We start from the raw sequence: 19953 nt of genomic DNA on the forward strand, positions 1-19953 counted from the left end.
GTTTCACCTTTATTCGACCAGATCGGTCTAGTTAATCTAATGCCGCCATCCTATAGCCTACAGAAATAAATGACCGGTGATTTCCACCGCACGCCGGCTAAAAACACAACGCCTCTTGTTTTATTGAACCACATTTGTTCTGTCCATGATATTGTAAAACGTTGTTTTTTTAAGCGGTAGGCCTACAAAATGACTGACCTCAAACAACATATAGCCTAGCTTGAAGTCGCATGCAGGCTAGTGACTACGGTTTCTCCCCAATCTTTTTATGATAGCAGTGTTTTTGTCCTCCAAGTGGTGTCTGGTGAAGATGTTGGAGGAAACTGCATGAGAGGAGGCAACCAAAGAGCTCATTGTGACTTTGGGCTTTGAGAGTGTAGCCGGAGCCGTAGGTCCCCCCCACTGTTTAAGAGCCAGGACCCTCACAGCCAAAAAGACCAACAGTCACATACCGTGAGTTCTTCGACTGGGAGGATGGAGCAGGATATCATTACGCCCGAGTCAAGACGACTGGAAAATAAAATACTGTATGTCAGTAAAACTTGACCCCAGTGTAACAAGCAGACCCGCCCCTGTTCTGTTGTGGTGGCATGCACATAGTTTTCAGTTGCCATCCGTATCCCGGATTCCAATGCCATCTCCGACCGGGCGTTCAGTGTGTGTGTGGCCCATTTTTGGAGGAAAGACGTTCCATTCTCAAGCCCTCTTTGAGCGACATCCTCTTTCTCCACGGGCATTTAAAGTGATGGATAAAAGGCTTAAATCCTTCTGTTTAAATTAACAAAATGAATAAAAAAACAACTAATGTAATATTTGATAATATACAGTACCAGTCAAAAGTTTAGACACAACTAATTCAAGAGTTTTTCTTTATTTTTTACTATTTTCTACATTGTAGAATCATAGTGAAGACATCACAACTATGAAATAACAAATATGGAATCATGTAGTAACCAAAAAAGTGTTAAACATTAGTCATTTCCTAAAAATGTTGGCTATTAAAAAAACGATAGGCCTATGTGAGATTAGGCCTATTTAAGATTATTCAAAGTAGCCACCCTTTGCCTTGATGACCGCTTTGCACACTCTTGGCATTCTCTCAACCAGATTCATGAGGTAGTCACCTGGAATGCATTTCAATTAACAAGTGTGCCTTGTGTTGTGACAAAGTAGGGTTGGTATACAGAAGATAGCCCTATTTGGTAAAAGACCAAGTCCATATTATGGCAATAACGTGTCAAATAAGCAAAGAGAAATGACAGTCCATCATTAACTTGAAAGTCAGTCAATATAGAACATTTCAAGAACTTTGAAAGTTTCTTCAAGTGCAGTTGCAAAAACCATCAAGCTCTATGATGAACCTGGCTCTCATGAGGACCGCCAAAGGAATGGAAGACCCAGAGTTACCTCTGCTGCAGACGATACGTTCAATAGAGTTAAGTCTCAGAAATCAGCATTTAACTGCACATCAGATTGCAGCCCAAATAAATGCTTCATGGAGTTCAAGTAACAGACACATCTCAACATCAATTGTGCAGAGGAGACTCGAATTTCTGCAATGAAACCAATACTAAAGGACACCAATAAGAAGAAGAGATGGTGTGGGGGTGCATTTCTGGTGACACTGTCAGTGGTTTATTTAGAATTCAAGGCACACTTAACCAGCATGGCTACAGCAGCATTCTGCAGCGATACGCCATCCCATCTGGTTTGCGCTTAGTGGGACTATCATTTGTTTTTCAACTGGACAATGAGTCCAAAACATACCTCCAGGCTGGGCTATTTGACCAAGAAAGAGTGATGAATACTGGATCAGATGACCTGGCCTCCACAATCACCCGACTTCAATCCAACTGAGATGGTTTGGGATGAGTTGAACCGCAGAGTGAAGGAAAAGCAGCCAACAAGTGCTCAGCATATGTGGGAACTCCTTCAAGACTGTTGGAGAAGCATTCCAGGTGACTACCTCATGAAGCAGGTTGAGATAATGCTAATAGTGTGCAATGCTGTCATTAAGGCAAAGGGTGGCTACTTTGAAGAATCTAAAATGTTTTATTTCATAGTTTTATTGTCTTTACTATTATTCTACAATGTAGAATATAGTAAAAATAAAGAAAACCCCTTTCATGGGTAGGTGTGTCAACTAGAGGTCGACCGATTAATCGGAATGGCGGATTTAATTAGGGCCGATTTTCAAGTTTTCATAACAATCGGAAATCTGTATTTTTGGACACTGATTTGGCTGATTTAAAAAAATAAAATAAAATAATATTTTTTTACACCTTTATTTAATCTTTATTTAAATAGTCAGTTATGAACACATTCTTATTTTCAATAACGGTCTAGGAACGGGGGTTTAACTGCCTTGTTCAGGGGCAGAACATCAGATTTTTACCTTGTCAGCTCGAGGATTCAATCTTGCAACCTTACAGTTAACTAGTCCAACACTCTAACCACCTGCCTCTCATTGCACTCCACGAGGAGCCTGCCTGTTATGCGAATGCAGTAAGCCAAGGTAAGTTGCTAGCTAGCATTAAACTTATCTTGTAAAAAAACAATCAATCAATCATCATCAACCATGTGTAGTTAACTAGTGATTATATTACTACTTTATCTAGCGTGTCCTGCATTGCATATAATCGGTGCGGTACGTATTCGCGAAAAAGGACTGTCCTTGCTCCAATGTATACCTAACCATAAACATCAATGTCTTTCTTAAAATAAATACACAGAAGTATATATTTTTAAACCTGCATATTTAGCTAAAAGAAATCCAGGTTAGCAGGCAATATTAACCAGGTTAAATTGTGTCACTTCTCTCGCGTTCATTGCACGTAGAGTCAGTGTATATGCAACAGTTTGGGCCGCCTAATTTGCCAGAATTTTACGTAATTATGATATAACATTGAAGGTTGTGCAATGTAACAGGAATATTTAGACTTATGGATGTCACCCGGAACAGTTCCGTATTTCACTGAAAGAATAAACGTCTTGTTTTCGAAGATAGTAGTTTCCGGATTCGACCATATGAATGACCTAAGGCTCGTATTTCTGTGTTTATCATGTTATAACTAAGTCTATGATTTGATAGAGCAGTCTGACTGAGCGATGGTAGGCACCAGCAGGCTCGTAAGCATTCATTCAAACAGCACTTTCATGCGTTTTGTCAGCAGCCCTTTGCTGTGCTTCAAGCATTGGGCTGTTTATGACTTCAAGCCCATCAACTCCCGAGATTAGGCTGGTGTAACCGATAACAAATGGCTAGCTAGTTATTTAGCGGGGTGCACGCTAATAGCGTTTCAAACGTCACTCGCTCTGAGACTTAGTTATTCCCCTTGCTCTGCATGGGTAACGCTGCTTCGAGGGTGGCTGTTGTCGATGTGTTTCTGGTTCGAGCCCAGGTAGGGGCGAGGAGAGGGATAGAAGCTATACTGTTACACTGGCAATACTAAAGTGCTTATAAGAACATCCAATAGTCAAAGGTATATGAAAAATAAATGTTATAGAGAGAAATAGTCCTATAATTCCTATAATAACTACAACCTAAAACTTCTTACCTGGGAATATTGAAGACTCATGTTAACAGGAACCACCAGCTTTCATATGTTCTTATGTTCTGAGCAAGGAACTTAAACGTTAGCTTTCTTACATGGCACATATTGCACTTTTACTTTCTTCTCCAACACTTTGTTTTTGCATTGTTTAAACCAAATTGAACATGTTTCATTATTTATTTGAGGCTAAATAGATTTTTTTTTAGGTATTGTAATAAGTTAAAATAAGTGTTCATTCAGTATTGTTGTAATTGTCATTATTACAAATACATTTTAAAAATCGTCCGATTAATCGGTATCAGCTTTTTTTGGGGGGTCCTCAAATAATCGGTATCGGTGTTGAAAAATCATAATCTGTCGACCTCCAGTGTCAACTTTCGACTGGTACTGTGTATAAAAATTTTAATTTCATAATGTTGGTTTTGATTTATGGACAATATTCCTTTGATGCATTTGATTTATCAAGATCGAATTCTGTTGTGATGTGACTTTTCTTTGTCATTTTTTAATTGCATTTATCAGACATATCAATAGTTTAAATATGGACATTTTTGTTCAAACACTTGTTAATATTATTGTTGCATATTTATTTATCATCATAATACTTAGACATTTTTTCCTTCTCGCATTGTGTTGATAACACAATTCAAATATGGCACATGGATGGAAATGCTGATATCAAGCACGCTCACACTTGCTAGGACACATGAAAAACATTACCCTCACCAGTATCTACAGCAGGTGTTGTGCTAATGAATTTATCTCCTTTACGTTTGCAACACATCAGTTCAGCCATTTAGGCTATGCATTTATCACCACCACCATCATTCAAACTTACCGCCAGTGCCTTTCCAACCCTGCAACCTACTTTATAGTCAGCTTAGAGCTACTGGTTCGAAGAGATATTATGAATAGAGAGAGGAGAGCGGAAGAGAGAGAGGCCTGTGGAGCTGATGCTAGCAGAGATGTGTGAATTGTGCAAGACGGGAACAGTGAACACAGATGTGTTATAAATTATTGTAAGTCATATATTAGTCTATGATTCGTAAGCCTATGTTGCCATACCACCTGAACAGGTGCTATGCAAGACGGAGACAAAAAATATCAGCCGGGGACAGATTTAGATTAAAATGTGGTATCAGCATAACCACACTCAAATGGCTAATAGTTGTACATTTAATCTTCATCATATGCCTTCTATTGCATAGCTGTCTCTCTATCCCCCTTCAAACTTTCCTTGTCAATTCATTTGATAGGCTATATTGTTTTAGCATTATCACATAGGCCTATTGGTTTTTAATAGCCAATGTTTTTAGGAAACGACTAATGTGATTTGCTCTTGTGTGTTTAAGATATGCTGGTGGCTATGATTGATGTGTCCTTTTGACAGGTGTGCGTGTGTCAGTTTCCTAATTCTCTAAATGTCCATTTAGAAAGTTTCCTAAAGTAAATTTCTTCATTTCTGTTGTTGCGTTGTGATCAGACTGGTGTTATCAATTTGGCCAGCACGTGTCTCTGCTTTCCCAGCATGCCACTACATGTGGCACCGCCGTGTTGTGATTTACATGTCTTTTTTGCGACTGCAGTTGGGGAAAGACATTCTTGCCCTCTGGGCCCCATAATTGGTTATTCCGGCCCAAATAAATGGCTCTGGTCCTGTGTATATCGGAAACAATGTTAGTGCTTTGTGGTGCATTGGCATGCACAGAAACCAGTTGGTGGAAGATTCGTTGCATAGATTTTATAAATCTATTAATAAGGCATCAAAAAGAGTGGCCCCCAGCTGATTTTAGTTTGGCATGGGCTCTGAGGCTAGGGAACTACAAAGCCCAAATAATACATGCATTAACACATTTACATTGTTTATTGCAAAATACGCTGTTCATTTTACAAAAACAACTGAACCAACTACTAGGCTACCAGCAGCATATACAGTCAACGAGACACAACATAAACAACATAACTGAATGACAACCAGTCCAGAATAAGAAAAGACAATCTTGTTCCCATATCTTATCAAGTCCATATTTTGAGTTAAAATATGTCATTCTAGCCTATACTCCATCTCCGGTATCCCCCGTCTGATTCTAAATCCTGCTACACACACATACACACATACATACAGAATGACTGGCACCCCTGACTGGCAATGCACAAGCAATACATTTAAAAAAAGATAAAAAATATAATTATAGAGAGAAACCCAAAATACCAACATGTAAGAAATACTACACTTTATTAATGTTTCAGTGGAACCAACCAAAATCATACAATTATTTAATACAAAATACATTTCACCAAAATCAGGGTTTCATAATTATTGGCACTCCTCATTTAGTACTAAGTGCAACCACCTCTGACAAGGACAACAGCATGGAGTCTTTTCCTGTAATGTTTGACAAGGTTAAGGAACACATTTGGAGGGGTTTTGAACCATTCCTTTATGCAGATCCTTTCAAGATCCTTCACATTCTTGGGTTTGCGTGTATCAACTGCCCTCTTCAACTCAGTCCACGGGTTTTCCATTGGATTGAGGTCCGGTGACTGACATGGCCAGGCAGAACATTGATTTTGTGGTCACAGAACCATTTCTGTGCGGATCTTGAGGTATGTTTTGGGTCATTGTCTTGTTGGAAAGTCCACCTATGGCCAAGTCCCAGTCTTCTGCCAGAGGCAACCAGATTGTCAGCCAGAATTGCCTGATACTTGGTGGAATTCATTATGCCATCAATCTTGACCAGGGCCCCTGGACCTCTGAAATGAAACAGCCCCAAAACATCACTGGCCCACCATCCCATTTCACCGTGGGTATGAGGTGCTTCTCCTAGTATGCATCTCTGTTTCGGCGCCAAACATGCTGATGCTGTATCTAACCAGAACGTTCTATTCTGGTCTCATCTGACCAGAGCACCTTCTTCCAGTCATAATTTAAATGACATTTGGCAAACTGCAGGCCCTTGCGTCTGTGTCTTGTGGTCAGAAAGGGCTTTCTTCTGGCAACCGTTCCAAAGAGTCTGTGGTTGTAGAGGTGGTGTCTGATGGTGTTTTTTGAAACCTGGTGACCCGAAGATGCTACCAATTCTTTCACAGTGAATCTTGAGGATTTTGTTGCTTCTCTCACTATCCTCCTCCCTATCCGGGGGGCAAAATGCATTTGAGGTTTTCAACCGTTCCATATCTTTTGAATTTCTTAATAATTGCCCTGACAGTGCTCAGTGGTATATTTAATCGTTTGTGGATCTTCTTGTAGCCATTACCAGATATATGAAGGTCTACGACCATCTGTCTCTTTTGAACAGCCAGTTCTTTTGTTTTCTTCATGGTGTTGGATGACAAAGGGATATTGCATGCATGTTACCTCATTTTTATACCCTGGTGAAACAGGAAGTGATGTAATGGCTCAATAGTTCCTTAAGACTTAGATACATTTAAATAAGTGGGATTTAATTCCTGGTTTAATGTTATTTATAATAATCTTTAAGGGTGCCATTAATTGTGAAACCTTGATTTGGAGGACATTGATTTTTAATTAAATCAATAACGATTTTGGTGGGTTCCATTGAAAATATAATAAAATGTAGTATTTCTCACATGTTGGTATTTTGAGTTTTTCTCTATAATTATATTGTTTATATTTTTTAAAGTATGTTTGTGCATTGCCAGTCATGGGTGCCAGTAATTTTGTAGCCCACTGCACGTACGTACACACACACACACACACACACACACACACACACACACACACACACACACACACACACACACACACACACACACACACACACACACACACACACACACACACACACACACACACACACACACACAATATAAAGGCAATGCTACCAAATACTAATTGAGTGTATGTAAACTTCTGACCCACTGGGAATGTGATGAAAGAAATAAACACTAAAATAAATAATTATCTCTACTATTATTCTGACACTTCACATTCTTAAAATAAAGTGGTGATCCTAACTGACCTAAGACAGGGAATTTTTACTAGGATTAGAATATCAGGAATCGTGAAAAACTTGGGTTAAATGTATTTGGCTAAGGTGTATGTAAACTTCCGAATTCAACTGTAAGTATTGAAATATAGGCCTAATTAAGTTACGATATTAAGACATAATATGATGCACTCTTAGTCCTACAGCTTGGTTCTACAAGGCTGCTATACCAAGCCTACTAATGATAATGATATTTCTTGTTATTATAATGATCACCATCATCATCATCATAACAGTAATAATAATAACAAAGGAGATCAAGGAAAAAGGAGCGTTATTATTATAAATATACTTTTTCAGACAATTTGGAAGAGTGTAAACAATACTAAATATAAACGTCCCTTTTTCAAGACCCTTTCTTACAAAGATCACTCGTACAAATCCAAATAACTTCACAGATCTTCATTGTAAAGGGTTTAAACACTGTTTCCCATGCTTGTTCAATGAACCATAAATAATGAATGAACATACACGTGTGGAACGGTCGTTAAGACACTAACTGCTTACAGACGGTAGGCAATTAATGTCACAGTTATGAAAACTTAGGAAACTAAAGAGGCCTTTCGGACTCTGGAAAAACACCAACATAAAGATGCCCAGGGTCCCTGCTCATCTGCGTGAACTTGCCTTAGGCATGCTGCAAGGAGGCATGAGGACTGCAGATGTGGCCAGGGCAATAAATTGCAATGTCCGTACTGTGAGACACCTAAGTCAGCGCTACAGGGAAACAGGACGGACAGCTGATTGTCCTCACCGTGGCAGACCAAGTGTAACAACACCTGCACAGGATCGGTACATCCGAACATCACACCGGCGGGACAGGTACAGGATGGCAACAACAACTGCCCAAGTTACATCAGGAACGCTCAATCCCTCCATCAGTGCTCAGACTGTCCGCAATAGGCTGAGAGAGGCTGGACTGAGGGCTTGTAGGCCTGTTGTAAGGCAGGTCCTCACCAGACATCACTGGCAACAATGTCGCCTATGGGCACAAACCCACCATTGCTGGACCAAACAGAACTGGCAAAAAGTACTCTTCACTAACGAGTCACAGTTTGCCTCACCAGGGGTGATGTTCACATTTATCGTTGAATGAATGAGCGATACAGCGAGGCCTGTGCTCTGGAGCGGGATCGATTTGGAGGTGGAGGTTCCGTCATGGTCTGCGGTGGTGTGTCACATCATCATCGGACTGAGCTTGTTGTCATTGCAGGCAATCTCAAAGCTGTGTGTTACAGGGAAGACATCCTCCTCCCTCATGTGGTACCCTTCCTGCAGGCTCATCCTGACATGACCCTCCAGCATGACATTGCCACCAGCCATACTGCCTCTGTGCGTGATTTCCTGCAAGATAGGAATGTCAGTGTTCTGCCATGGCTAGTGAAGAGCCCGGATCTTAATCTCATTGACCACGTCTGGGACCTGTTGGATCGGAGGGTGAGGGATAGGGCCATTCCCCCCAGAAATGTCTGGGAACTTGCAGGTGCCTTGATGGAACAGTGGGGTAACATCGCTCAGCAAGAACTGGCAAATCTGGTGCAGTCCATGAGGAGGAGATGCACTGCAGTACTGACTTAATTTTGATCTTGATCCCCCCCCCCCCTTTTGTTCAGGGACACATTATTCCATTTCTGTTAGTCATACGTCTGTGGAACTTGTTCAGTTTATGTCTGTTGTTTAATCTTGTTATGTTCATACAAATATTTACACATGTTTAGTTTGCTAAAAATAAACACAGTTGACAGTGAGAGGACATATCTTTTTTGCTTATTATAAATAATACCAGAGACTATTAATGGGAAAATAAGTGTAAAGCAAAGATTAAAAACAGCTGAAATTGTTTAGGACTTGGCGGTATACCGTATTTTATGATATACCGGTATTGATGCAGGGACTGGTTTGTGTTTTTACTATACCTTCTATACCGGTATTTGAATGTTTTGTTTGCTAAATGTGATGTGTAATGTCAATTTTTATAGTTTACTTCGCTACTTGAGTCATCTCTCTCCGCTCTTTCTCTCCCTGCCACTTTCCACACAGACCTAGCCATGTTTCTTACATCAGCAAACAGCTAGTTTGTCTTTTCTTAGCAAGTTGCCCTAAATCTTGTGAGATGCTAATTGTTAGCCGCTAATGCTAATTGCTAGCTAGCTAATAAATGTACTGAGTAAGAGCAAACGTAGCTAGCTAATACAGCCTGATAATACCAATGATGATAGACCTGAATCAGAATGTTGTTTGTTCAACAGTATCTTCAAAATCAAAGAGGAATATGTTAGATACATGAAGTAGCTAAGAGAGAACATGCAATGTAGCCAAAGCTTATAGGTTCCCCTAGGAAACATTTATCAACACTACCCTGTCACAATAAATGTTCCCTGGCATTTTAATTCGTTGTCATCTCAAACAACGCTGTATTCAAAGTGCCCACTATAATATTCTAACTATAGAATTAAAATAGACATTCTATTTCCATGATTCCAACAGTGTTGCTCTAAATCACAAGTCAAATCGCAATTGCAACATTTGGTTAAAAATAAGTCCTAGATTTGCCAATATCGTGCAGCCCTACGTGGCAGTCTGGAAGTGATCTCTATTGAGCAGTGGTGTAAAGTACTTAATTAAAAAATACTTTCAAGTACTACTTAAGTCATTTTTGTTGGTATCTGTCCTTGACTATTTTTATTTTTGACAACTTTTACTTTTACTTCTACATTCCTAAAGAAAATACTGTACTTTTTACTCCATACATTTTCCCTTACATCTAAAAGTACTCATTACATTTTGAATGCTTAACAGGACAGGAAAATCAAATCAAATAGAAATGTTATTAGTCACATGAGCCAAATACAACCTTATAGTGAAATGCTTACTTACAGGGAAATGGTCCAATTCATGCACTTGTTAAGAGAACATCCCTGGTCATCCCTACTGCCTCTGATCTGGAGGACTCACTAAACACAAATGCTTTGTTTGTCAATTATGTCTGAGTGTTGGAGTGTGCCCCTGGCTATTCGTAAAATAAAAACAAGAAAATGGTGCCATCTGGTTTACTTAATATAAGGAATTTGAAATTATGTATACTTTTTCTTTTGATACTTTAGTACATTTTATAAATTAATTTACTTTTGATACTTAAGTGTATTTAAAACCAAGCACTTTTAGACTTTTACTCACATAGTATTTTACTGAGTGACTTTCACTTTTACTTGAGTCATTTTCTATTACAGAATCTTTACTTATACTCAAGTATGACAATTGGGTACTTTTTCCACCACTGCAATTGTGTGCAGGAAATGCAAATGTGATAAAAGTGCTGAAATTTGTTTTGGTTGAAGTTGAATTGAACAGTATAAAACAATCAGAATGGATAAATTCATATTGAAATGTATGTGTTGTGTTGCCACCCTAAGATCACTCACTACTCATAAAGCAGATATAGAACTTGTATTATTCAAAACTAAAAATAACGTCAAATACCGCCATACCGTCCAATTTTTTTCAAATGCCATGATATAATATTTTGCCTATATCGCCCACCCCTACTTGACATGTTGCTGCGTGAAGCTTGGTGCTCACAGAATCAGTAGGATATTAAACAAACACTCAAACAGGCAACAGTAGCAGGAGCTGTCTTATTTATGTAGATATATATATGGATGATTTATAAAGCCTGACACATTTAACAGTTAGGCCATTGATTGTAGACATAATTAAGTTGGGGTTTCCGCTCTCTTCACTATTCTTTGACAATAAGGCAAAGGCTGTTTTGTCATCTCCTCATTCTTCTGATATCTCAACACCAATATGGTGGTTAACTTGGCTATTATGCACGTAGCAACATGGTCTAGAAATGTTGCCAATTCAACAGCGCACTGATGTGTTTCAGAACTGCGGACAGCGACCACCATTGTTCCACCATTGTTCTTATGTAATATAATCATATACAATTTCAGTAGCACGTCTTAGTGATGGACTGTACCATCCCCACAGCCTCCACAATGGATCAGTCTACTCACAGGCGCCAATCAGACAGGGGTCTTGTACACCATGATATATATATGTAGTAGCACGTCTTAGAAATGTCCTTGTTTTTGAAAGAAAACCACATTGTTTGTCCATTAAAATAACATCAAATTGATCAGAAATACAGTGTAGGCATGTTGTAAATGACTATTTTAGCTGGAAATGGCTGTTTTTTTTCATGGCGTACCTACGCCCATTTATCAGCAACCATCACTCCACGTTGTGTTAACTAATTGAAGTTTATAATTTTAAAAGGCTAATTGATCATTAGAAAACCCTTTTGCAATTATGTTAGCACAGCTGAAAACTGTTGTTCTGATTAAAGAAACAACAAAAACTGGCCTTTAGACTAGTTGAGTATCCAGAGCATCAGCATTTGTGGGTTTGATTACAGGCTCAAAATGGCCAGAAACAAAGAACTTCCTCATGCAAACTTTCAAAGTTCTTGAAATTTCCCAGATTGACTGAACTTCATCACTTAAAGTAATGATGGACTGTCGTTTCTCTTTGCTTATTTGAGCTATTCTTGTTATAATATGACCTTGGTCTTTCACAAAATAGGGCTATGTTCTGTATACCACCCCTACCTTGTCACAGCACAACTGATTGGCACAAACGCATTAAGAAGGAAATAAATTCCAATGCACACCTGTTAATTGAAATGCATTCCAGGTGACTACCTCATGAAGCTGGTTGAGAGAATGCCAAGAGTGTGCAAAGCTGTCATCAAGGCAAAGAGCGGCTACTTTTGAAGAATCTCAAATATAAAACAGATTGATTTGATTAACACCTTTTTGGTTTGTACATGATTCAGTATTTGTTATTTCATAGTTTTGATGTCTTAACTATTATTTTTCAATGTAGAAAGTAGTAAAAAATAAAGAAAAACCCTTGAATGAGTAGGTGTGTCCAAACATTTGACTGGCAATGTATATTTTTTTAGCTCCTGCTCTACGAAAGAAATCCAAATCGACCGGTCGACTAAATGGGGTCAGTCCTATATTGATTACTGCATTGTTGGAAAGAGTAAGCTGGAAAGACATTTCACTGTACTTGTGCACATGACAATACATGTTTTAACTTGAACTCCTCTCCTTGAATCGATTCACATGATACACATCCTTTCGAGTGAAATCATCAGTTTCACATAATGGCTTCCTCTCACCCATCTCCCCGGCCCCTTCCTTCCTCTCGTCAATCACTCAGACTAATTAAATGAGAATTATTTCAATAAAGCTACCATCTTCTACCGTACTCCATTAGTTCTATTAAGAGCCAGTGGTTCCTGGTTCCTCTATGCCCTGGAGTCTTCATCCATCTCTCATCTCCTGGTCTCACTTGACGAGAGGTGTCGGTTCTGCCTTTTCATGAATCCATGTAACCTAGTTACTGGAGCTCAGCAGGGGAGAGACAATCAATTAATGAACAAAGGAGGTCGCTCACTGAGGCAGTGCTGATAGACTGAGGGACTATTACTAACACAGGAGCCCCTCGCAAAATATGTTTTCACTCATTTCATTTTTCATCTGATGGATGTATCCTTGTTCGGTTTTCTTCTCAAGGTGAATCCAGAGGGAAGAGAGAATACCGTTACAGAAGGAGGCCGGTTTGCGTGTTAGTCTGCTACCTGTTGAGAGCCGTTGGAGGACATTTGGCAGACATCTTGTTTTGGGAAGGTAAGAGCTCTGTCTCCTTAAGTACAGATCTAGTGTGAGCTTATCCACTCCAAAGCCAAACCCTAATCATAGGCAGGGAAATGCCTATGACAATTGTCAGACTCGAACCACCCTAGTCACAGACTGTTCTCTCTGCAACCACACAGCAAGCGGTACCGGAGCTCCAAGTCTAGGTCCAAGAGGCTTCTAAATAGCTTCTACCCCCAAGCCATTAGACTCCTGCACGTCTAGTCAAATGGCGAACCAGACTATTCACTTCGCCCCCCCCCCCTTCTTCTCCACACCACTGCCACTCTCTGTTGTCGTCTGTGCATAGTCACTTTAATTAACTCTACCTACATGTACATACTACCTCTATTAACTGGTGCCCTTGCACATTGACTCATACCGGCATCCTGTGTGTGTATAAATATATATATATATATTTTTTTTTACAGCTCCTCTTTTATTACTAGTTACTTTTCTCTTATTCTTATACATATTTTTTTTAACTGCACTGTCGGTTAGGGGCTCGCAAGTAAACATTTCACTGTTGTATTTGGCGCATGTGACTAATAACATTTCTATTTGATTTGATTTTCCTGTTCTGCTAAGCATTCAAAATGTAACGAGTACTGTTAGTTGTCAGGAAAAATGTATGGAGTAAAAAGTACAGTATTTTCTTTAGGAATGTAGTGAAGTAAGAGTAAAAGTTGTCAAAAATAAAAAATAGTCAAGTACAGATACCAAAAAACAACTTAAGTCGTACTTGAAAGTATTTTTACTTAAGTACTTTACACCACTGCTCAATAGAGATCATTTCCACACTGCCACATAGGGCTGCACGATAATGGACAAATAATCTAGGACTTATATTTAACCAAATGTTGCAATTGCGATTTGACTTGCGAATTAGAGCAAAACTGTTGGAATCATGGAAATAGAATGACTATTCTAATTCTATAGTTAGAATATAATAGTGGGCACTTTGGATACATTGTTGTTTGAGATGACAACGAATTAAAATGCCAGGGAGGAGTTATTGTGACAGGGTAGGAACTAAAGTGTTGATAAGTGTTTCATAGGGGACTTCATAAGCTTTGGCTACATTGCCTGTTTTCTCTTAGCTACATCATGTAGCTAACATATTTTTGCTTTGCATATTCCTCTTTGATTTTGAAGATGCTGTTGAACAAACAACATTCTGATTCAAGTCTACACCATCACTGGTATTAGCTCCTACTCAGTACAATTCTTAGCTAGCTAACAATTAGCATCTCACAAGATTTAGGGCAACTTGCTAAGAAAAGACAAACTAGCTGTTTGCTGACGTAAGAAACACAAACTAATAGTGTCATTATAGAACGCTAGTGGATTTATATTCAGAAGCAAAGTGAAAACAGCATTGTTGTCATGAACATTGTTTCATGTGCTGCGTTGAACATGCAGACTGAACGCAAGTGTTTGGTGGTTGAGGAACATCTAATGTGCCCTTTGAGTGACAGGGAGCGTGGCTAAGTCTGTATGGAAAGTGTCACAGGGAGAGAGATGACTCAAGTAGCGAAGTAAATTATAAAAATTGACATTGCACATGGCGTATCACATTTAACAAACCGAACATTCGAATACCGGTATAAAAGGTAAAGTAAAAACCCAAACCAGTCCGTGCATCAATACTGGTATATCATAAAATGTGGTATACTGCCCAGCCTTAGTGTGCACATAGCCTGTCTTCTCTTGAGCAATCCTATGCTCAGTAGCATGGCTATGCTCACTGAGTCTGTACATAGTCAAAGCTTTCCTTATGTTTGGGTCCGTCACAGTGTTCAGGTTATCTGCCACTGTGTACTCTCTGTTTAGGGCCACAAGACATTCTAGTTTTCTCAGTTTTTTTGTTAGTTCTTTCCAATGTGTCAAGTAATTATCTTTTTGTTTTCTTGTGATTTGGTTGGGTCTAATTGTGTTGCTGTCCTGGGGCTCTGTGGGGTCTGTTTGTGTTTGTGAACAGAGCCCCAGGACCAGCTTGCTTAGGGGACTCTTCTCCAGGTTAATCTCTCTGTAGGTGATGTATTTGTTATGGAAGGTTTGGGAATCTCTTCCTTTTAGGTGGTTGTACAATTTAACGTCTATTTTCTGGATTTTGATAATCAGCGGGTATCGGCCTAATTTACCTGTGCATGCATTATTTGATGTTTTATGTTGTACATGGAGGACATTTTTGCAGAATTCTACATGCAAAGTCTCAATTTGCTGTTTATCCCATTATGTGAATTACTTGTTGGTGAGCAGACCCCAGACTTCACAACCATAAAGGGCAATGGGTTCTATAACTTATTTAAGTATTTTTAACCAGATCCTAATTGGTATGTTGAATTTTATGTTCCTTTTGATGGCATATAAGACCCTTCTTGCCTTGTCTCTCAGATCGTTCACAGCTTTGTGGAAGTTACCTGTGGCGCTGATGTTTAAGCCGAGGTATATTTAGTTTTTTTGTGTGCTCCAGAGCAATGGTGTCTAGATGGAATTTGTATTTATGATCCTGGCAACTGGACCTTTTTTGCAACACCATTATTTTTGTCTAACAGAGATTTACTGTCAGGGTCCAGGTCTGGCAGAATCTCTGCAGAAGATCTAGGTGCTGCTGTAGGCCCTCCTCAGTTGGGGACAGAAGCACCAGATCATCAGCAAACAGTAGACATTTGACATCTAATTTGAGTAGGGTGAGACCAGGTGCTGCAGACTTTTCTAGTGCCCTCGCCAATTCGATAATATAGATTTTGAAGGGGGTGGGGTTTAAGCTGCATCCCTGTCTCACCCCCAGCCATGTGGAAAGAAATGTGTTTTTTGCCAATTTTAACTGCACACTTGTTGTTTGTGTACATGGATTTTATAATGTTGTATGTTTTTCCTCCAACACCTCTTTCCATCAATTTGTATAGCAGACCCTCTATAGCAGAAGTTTTTTTGAAATCAACAAAGCATGAGAAGACTTAGCCTTTGTTTTGGTTTGTTTGTTTGTCATTTGGGGTGTGTATTGTGGATACGCGGTATGTCGTACGATCATTTGGTAAAAAGCCAGTTTGACATTTGCTCAGTACATTGTTTTCACTGAGGAAAGGTACCCATCTGCTGTTAATGATAATGCAGAGCATTTTCCCAAGGTTGCTGTTGACGCATATCCCACGGTAGTTATTGGGGTCAAATTTTCCTCCGCTTTTGTGAATTGTGGTGATCAGTCCTTGATTCCAAATATTGGGGAAGATGCCCGAGCTAAGGATGATGTTAAAGAGTTTAAGTATAGTCAATTGGAATTTGTGGTCTGTATATTGTATAATTTAATTGAGGATAACATCAACACCACAGGCCTTATGGGGTTGGAGGGTTTTTATTTTGTCCTGAAGTTCATTCAATGTAATTGGAGAATCCAGTGGGTTCTGCTAGTGTTTAATAGTTGATTCTAAGATTTGTATTTGATCATGTATATGTTTTTTCTGTTTGTTATTTGTTTTTGGGCCAAAAAGATTGGAGAAGGGGTTGAGCCATACATCTCCGTTTTGTGTAGATAACTATTTGTGTTGTTTGTTTGGTTCTTTCCCATTTTCACAAAAGTGGTTAGTCTATGGATTTTTTTATTACATTGAGTTGATTTCTGACTTTCTGTTAGTTCTTTTTCCGTAGTGTATTTCTGTATTGTTTTGGTGATTCACCATAGTGAAGGCATAGGCTCAGGTTTTATGGCTAAGAGATATTGGTGTACCTACCGTAGGAGTCCTCTCCAAGCCTACCATTGACTATGTACATACCCAGCGTGCGACGCAGGAGTTGTGACCTGTTTTTGTTGGTTATGTTGTCATAGTTGTGCCTAGGGGGCATATGGAGGAGGGAATGCTGTCACCTCCAGGTAGGTGTTTGTCCCCCTGTGTACCTCCAGGTAGGTGTTTGTCCCCCTGTGTGCTGAGGGTGGCAGGTTCTTGTCCAGTTCTGGCATTTAGGTCACCACAGACTAGTACATGTCCCTGGGCATGGAGAAGCTGTCTTCATTAAAGTGGGGGGGGTATAGGTAGCACACAGGAAAACATTTTTCTCTGTTGAGATAATTTCCTTTTGAATTTCTAGCCAAATGTCAAATGTTCCTGTTTTGATTAATTTAATAGAGTGATTTGGGGCTGCTCAATACCAAATTAGCATACACCCTGAATCCCATCCCTGTTTCACACCTGGTAGTTTGGTGGATAGGACAACCAGCTCCCTGTAACCTAGAGGGCAACCAGTGGGTCCATCTCCTCTATACCATGTTTCTTGTAGGATGACAATGTCTGTATTTCTGATTTATTTGGTGAAGTTCTGGTTCCGACTCTTTAGGCCTTTCTCTCTCTCTGTCTGTGACTGTCTGTCTCTCGGTGTCCCTCACTCCCTCTCTCTCTTTCTGTCTCTCTCTTTCTCTGTCTGTCTCGCTCTCTCTCTCTCTGTTGTAAGGGCCTGTTGAATAATGAAGACCCACTGGGTCCAGAGCACCAGTTAACCCTTTGATCTCAGATCACAGGGTGAGCAATTTGGACACGTCATGAATGACAGCTTGACATTGGGAAACCAGGCCTAAGGGCATCTTCCTCCCCTCTCCCTGAATGTACCCACAATACATGCTGTTTCATTGGTGGGGTTTTGAACCAACAGGAAGTTGCTCTAGTGCCCTAGCCTTTGTTATCTTAACGTTGATGTATTATTAAAGACTTTGAAAAGGTAGTGTTTAATTATTGATTTGGGTGCAAGGCGTGTCATTGCATTCTCAAACCTTATTCTTTTCTCCTATTTTTGTTTGGTCCGGACTATAGCCGTTATTGTCTGTTCTGCTTGTCAGACCCGGGATTTATATTTAGTTTTATTACGAACAGCAGAGGCCATTATAAAAAAAATATATATATATATATATATTTTTTTTTTAAATATGTACGTACAGATTTTTTTTATTTGACTAGACAAGTCAGTTAAGAACAAATTCTTATTTACAATGACGGCCTAGGAACAGAGGGTTAACTGCCGTGTTCAGGGGCAGAACGACAGATTTGTACCTTGTCAGCTTTGGGATTTGATCTAGCAACATCTTGGTTACTGGCCCAATGCTCTAACCACTAGGCTACCTGCACCCCATAGAGTGCATTCAGAAAGTATTCAGACACCTTGACTTTTTCCACATTTTGTTTCGTTACAGCCTTATTCTGAAATGGATTCAATTGTTTTCCCCCTCATCAATCTACACACAATACCCCATAATGAGAAAGCAAAAAGGTTTTTAGACAATTTTGCAAAATGTATAAATAAATAAAACATGGCAATATCACATTTACGTAAGTATTCAGATCCTTTATTTAGTACTTTGTTGAAGCGCCTTTGGCAGCGATTACAGCTATGAGTCTTCTTGGGTATGACGCTACAAGCTTAGCACACCTGCATTTTGGGAATTTCTTCCATTCTTCTCTGCAGATCCTATCAAGCTCTGTCAGATTGTATGGGGAGCATCGCTGCACAGCTATTTTCAGGTCTTTCCAGAGATGTTCAAGTCCTGGCTCTGGCTGGGCCACTCAAGGACATTCAAAGACTTGTCCTGAAGCCACCCTGCGTTGTCTTAGCTGTGTGCTTTGGGTCGTTGTTCTGTTGGAAGGTCAATCTTTGCTCCAGTCCGAGGTCCTGAGCGCTCTGGAGCAGGTTTTAATTAAGAATCTCTCTGTACTTTGCTCCGTTGATCTTTGCCTCGATGCTGACTGGTTTACCAGTCCAGGCTGCTGAAAAACATCCCCACAGCTTGATGTTGCCACCACCATTCTTCACTGCAGGGATGGTGCCAGGTTTCCTCCAGACGTGATGCCTGGCATGGTCTGAGAGTCTTTAGGCAAACTCCAATCGGGGTATATGTGCCTTGGTCAGGGAAGTGACCAAGAACCCAATGGTCACTCTGACAGCGATGTAGAGGTCCTCTGTGGAAATTGGAGAACCTTCCAGAAGGTCAACCATCTCTGCAGCACTCCACCAATCAGGCTTTATGGTAGAGTGGCCAGACGGAAGCCACTCCTCAGTAAAAGGCACATGACACACCTCGTGGGGCATCAATGATCATGAGGAAGGTAAGGGATCAGCCCAGAACTACACAGCAGGACCTGGTCAATGCCCTGAAGAGATCTGGGACCACAGTCTCAAAGAAAACCAATAGTAAAACACTACGCCGTCAAGGATTAAATTCCTGCAGCGCACTCAATGTGTCCCTGCTCAAGCCAGGTCATGTTCAGGCCCTTCTGAAGTTTGCCAATGACCATCTGAATGATCCAGAGGAGGAATGGGAGAAGGTCATGTGGTCTGATGAGACAAAAATAGAGCTTTTTTGTCTAAACTCCACTCACCGGGTTTGGAGAAAGAAAAAGGATGAGTACAACCCCAAGAACACCATCCCAAACATGAAGCATGGTGGTAGAAACATCATTCTTTGGGGATGCTTTTCTGCAAAGGGGACAGGACGACTGCACCGTATTGAGGGGAGGATGGATGGGGCCATGTATCGCGAGATCTTGGCCAACAACCTCCTTCCTTCAGTAAGAGCATTGAAGATGGGTCGTGGCTGGGTCTTCCAGCATGACAACAACCCGAAACACACAGCCAGGGCAACAAAGGAGTGGCACCGTAAGAAGCATCTCAAGGTCCTGGAGTGGCCTAGCCAGT

The 19953-nt window shown here is 40.1% G+C and overlaps 1 protein-coding gene across 3 annotated transcripts in view; it reads left to right on the forward strand.

Annotated features, from left to right (window-relative positions):
* LOC135545736 (bifunctional heparan sulfate N-deacetylase/N-sulfotransferase 1-like) overlaps positions 1–19953 on the forward strand; it is an 87522-nt gene that overhangs the window by 25484 nt on the left and 42085 nt on the right. Inside the window, exons 1-2 of one of the 3 annotated variants that reach the window (XM_064973560.1) lie at positions 12561–12580; positions 13153–13266. The exons of 1 other annotated variant lie outside the window; for it this stretch is intronic. The gene's annotated coding sequence lies outside the window, so the exon portion shown is untranslated. Of the gene's footprint in view, positions 1–12560; positions 12581–13152; positions 13267–19953 lie in introns of those variants that run through there. One more of the 3 variants, XM_064973559.1, reaches the window with a different exon arrangement.

Source organism: Oncorhynchus masou, chromosome 9 (assembly GCF_036934945.1).
Source record: "Oncorhynchus masou masou isolate Uvic2021 chromosome 9, UVic_Omas_1.1, whole genome shotgun sequence".
Taxonomy (NCBI): Eukaryota; Metazoa; Chordata; class Actinopteri; order Salmoniformes; family Salmonidae; genus Oncorhynchus; species Oncorhynchus masou.